This window comes from Drosophila sulfurigaster, chromosome 2R, assembly GCF_023558435.1.
Source record: "Drosophila sulfurigaster albostrigata strain 15112-1811.04 chromosome 2R, ASM2355843v2, whole genome shotgun sequence".
NCBI classification, from domain to species: Eukaryota; Metazoa; Arthropoda; class Insecta; order Diptera; family Drosophilidae; genus Drosophila; species Drosophila sulfurigaster.
Window position 1 is genome coordinate 3325578 of NC_084882.1, and position 4169 is coordinate 3329746.

General features: G+C 36.7%; 1 long non-coding RNA gene across 1 annotated transcript; it reads left to right on the top strand.

Annotated features, from left to right (window-relative positions):
- The first annotated feature begins 525 nt into the window (after positions 1–525).
- On the top strand, positions 526–2641 carry LOC133838972 (uncharacterized). The gene is made up of 2 exons (XR_009894037.1): positions 526–1032; positions 2014–2641. It is a non-coding gene; the product is annotated as an uncharacterized LOC133838972 (long non-coding RNA).
- Positions 2642–4169: the final 1528 nt, after the last annotated feature.

The following is a 4169-nucleotide window of genomic DNA, read 5'->3' on the forward strand; positions in this document are numbered from 1 at the left end:
TGTAGTCCATATTGAATCAAAAGCAAATTAATAAAATCAAAAGCGAAAAATAGAATTAAAAATAAGAAAGAAACAAATCGTTGCAAAGCATACAAGACTCTAAGAAGTCCATATAGAATATAGTAAAAGAGTACATAAATAAGTGTAAAACGATAACTCAAACAAAACGATCACAATGGTGATATAACTTATTCCAACTTTGCGATTCCCAAGGGACCCTCCAAGGTAGAAGAAAAAAACCGAACAATTGCCAAGATTATTAAGACAACATACCAATCCTGTAGAAGATTTTCTAAGTCTCCCAAATCAAGTTATTGCCACAGAACATCAAAGAAATTTGACAGATATTGACAGAGTACCCGACATAGCAAAAGGTTTAGGTGAATTTAGTGGAAACCCTGAAGAACTTAGCTCATGGAAAAAAAAGGGCAAGCATATAACTCATACTAAGCTACGCCCAACTATCATGATATCTTACACACTATCCGAGACAGGATAACAAAAAGTGCAGACCAAGCTTTAGGCTGATGTCAGAGTGCGAGCGAGAAGCGATGCGATAATATTGGGCGAGAACGAGCGATAAACCACTGCAACCTTTTACATATGCAATCGCTCGAAAGATGTCAGAGTGAGAGCGAAGCGAGTTGCGAGTTCAGGCGAGAAAGCGAGAGCAAAGCGAGAGAGCAGTTTGCAACCTGCTTTATCGCTTCAACTCTCTCAGAGCGTACGATTGTTTTCTTGCATTCTGTGCTTTAATTACCGTTTATTTTCAAAGCACGCGTGTTTGAAAGCTGAGATGGTAAGTTTGTAACTCTATTTTTAGTTTTATGTACAGTTTACTCTAAAATCATGGGTTTTTTTTGCATTTAATGTCATTTGTGAGAGAACACCAGAACGAAATGGACATCGAAAATTTAATTAGTGAAGTATTTTTACGCCCAGTGCTATGGGACCAAAAAAACAAAAACTATCACAACAGAATTTTGGTGGAAAAAAATTGGACAGAAATTGAAAACATGTTAGAAACATCAAGTAAGTAAAGATTTATTAATAACTGCAAATTATTTGTATTTACATATTTTTATTCGGTGCATCTGTGTGTGCAAACAAAGTCGCGAAATGCGTTTCTAATTAGTTGGCCTGTTTTAAATTTACATGATTTAAAGTTTCGGCGTTGTTATGATTTTCAAGGTCAATATGAAAATGTTGTGACTCTAAATTTATATCATAAGGCCCTTCAAGGTCAATGATTGTATTATGCAAAATGCATATACTCTTTACAATTATATCAACAAAATCTGGATTAGTCTCAATAGGCTTCCAGAGAAGACGCCATTTGGATGTCATGATACCAAAGGCACATTCAATGCATCTTCGAGCTCTGGAAAGTCTACTGTTAAAGTATTCGTTATTGGTATTTATATCTCTTCGAGAATATGGCCTTAAAAAGATTTTCTAGGAGTGGATATGCCTCATCACCCACAAAGACATATGGCATCTTAATGTTTGTTCCAGGCAAGCAAGAATCTGGCGGAAAAAATTGTCGAGCCCTTAGCTGCATATACAGTTGTGATGCATTAAATGTTCCACCATCACTTTGTTTTCCATAGCCTCCAACTTCTATGGCAATAAATTTGCAATTGGCATCTGCCACTCCTTGAAGTACTATGGAAAAGTACTTTTTATAATTATAAAACATAGACCCGGAATGAGGTGGACATCTAATGCGTATATGCTTTCCATCAATAGCCCCAGCACAATTTGGAAAGTTCCACAGCTTCCAAAAGTTGTCTGCCGTCTTGCTAATTATTTCCTTCGTGGGCTGAGGCATATGTATCGGTTGTAGCTCTTCCCAAAGAGCTATTACAGTCTCTTTCACTAAAACTGAAACAGAAGTCCTTCCAATTTTAAATGAGTATGCCAATGATGAGAAAGATGCTCCAGTAGCTAAAATCTGTAATTACGGATAATTTTCGACGTTATTCTAATTAATTAATCAAATTTGTATTTTAGAAGACGGCTTAAAAAAAAAATGGAAGAACCTCCGGGACCAATTCCGCAACGAATGGAAAAAAATTCCTATTTCAAAATCTGGCGGCTCTGGTGTTTCAGAGGAGGCTTACAGCAACTATACTTCTTGGCCTCATTTTAAAAGTCTACTCTTTTTAAAGGACCAAATAAAACCCCGTAAATCGGTTGGCAATTTTGAAGCATCACAATTAAGCTTTGAGCCATCTTGTTCAGGATTTGCTTCTGAATTGTCTCAAGATGAGATCATGTCTGAAGAGATTCACGAGCTATGTGAATATGAAACACCAAAAAAAAAGCAAAAAAAAATTAATGCGTCAGAGGAATTAGTAGCTATTGAGCAACAAAAACTAATGTTGCTTGAAAAGAAAATTAATAAAAACAAAGAGAAAGACGACGACGAGTCCTTTTTCGATAGTTTAATACCATATATGCGGAAAATGGATCCGATGAAAAAGTTACTATGCAGAATGGAAATACAAAAGACTATTTTTAATTTTTCTTTCGACAATAGTACTGATGATCTTACTAAATCGTAATATAATTTAATACTTTAAATACTATAATACACACATAATTAATATAATTGAAATATATTACAAACTTACCTCAATGTGATTATTAATTTTTGGCAAGGCAGTATGGGTTGTGTAACAAAATTTGGCCAACGCTTCTCCAGCCGACTACTAATTTTATGTAATATGTAGTCAAAAGTAGAAATAGACATCCTTGTATAGTTACAAAACTTTTCTGGGTGATTTCTCAAATCAATATATAAATTTTTGAACTCTCCTTTTTTGTTTCTACTCCTGTTAAGCGGGTGGACGCCCCTTTTTTAACACAAAGTTAAGTGTTGCAGTTGAAGCAAAAAAATCTTCATCCGAATCCATCACCATCATATTAATAACTGAACATATTAATAACTAGAACAATGTAGCTCGCTCTCGCAAAGCTCTCACTCTGACATCTTCTCGCTTTGCTCATCGCTTCTCGCATCGCTTCGCTTCGCTTCTCGCGCGCACTCTGACATCAGCCTTAGAAGCACATAAACTAGCGCTTAACTGGGATGCCATGTGCAGATGTATTTCGTGACATTATGCAGATAAACGAGATATAGCCACCCTAGAATATGAAATGACTAGATTAGTTCAAGGTCCAAATCAATCAGTGGAAGATTTCCACAAAGATGTATACAGACATTTGTACCTAATCTTAAATAAAACGAGTAGCATGGATATTGACAGAAACTGGGAAGCAATGTTGATGACATTATACAGAGACAAGGCGCTAGACTCTTTCATTCGAGGGCTACAAGGTGACTTGCCTCGGCTATTAGGCATGAAAGAACCAGCAGACTTAGCTACCGCATTGCATTTCTGCTTAAAAATTAAAAACCCAACTATTAGCTCAAAACATGCGACTTTTAAAGGACATCCGTCACATTTTAGAAACACTAGTGGTAAACCACCACCAATCCCCTTCAGACAACAACAGCCACGACAATACAGACACTACGGACAACAACCACCGACTCCACTACCAAGACAATATTTCCCGAATTCTGGGTACCAACCAACTGCCAACCCACGGCAATATACCGTTGCCACAACCTGTCAACAGGTTGCATCACCTAGGCCAATGGCCCCGAAACCGCTACCGCGTCCAGAACCAATGGATGTGGATTTCAGCTTCCAAACGAAATTTCTCAACTATATGAACAGACCACAATTCGAAGCTGGGAAAAGACCCCCCGGTCCTATACCAGATGGACAAAAACGACAGAGAAACTTTAACATACAAACACTGTTGGATCCAGTGTCAATGTACAAATTACATCAAGCCAAAATTTGTGGAAAACCCAACTCCAAATAGAAAACCTTTTCATGTCATCTCGATAGGAGACAATACACTAGTAACACACCACAATAATGCCAACTTGTTAACCATAACTGATGTTGAGGTGAAATTTTTCTTATTAAAAGATTTAGAAACCCTTGATGCTATTTTAGGTAACGACACCTTAAAGGAATTAGGAGCAGAAATAAATCCAAGTAAAAATCTAATGATAGTCAGGAACAAGATAAAAATCCCTTTAAAAGAACAAATCTTCGAAGCAGTAAATACACTAATATCAACACAGA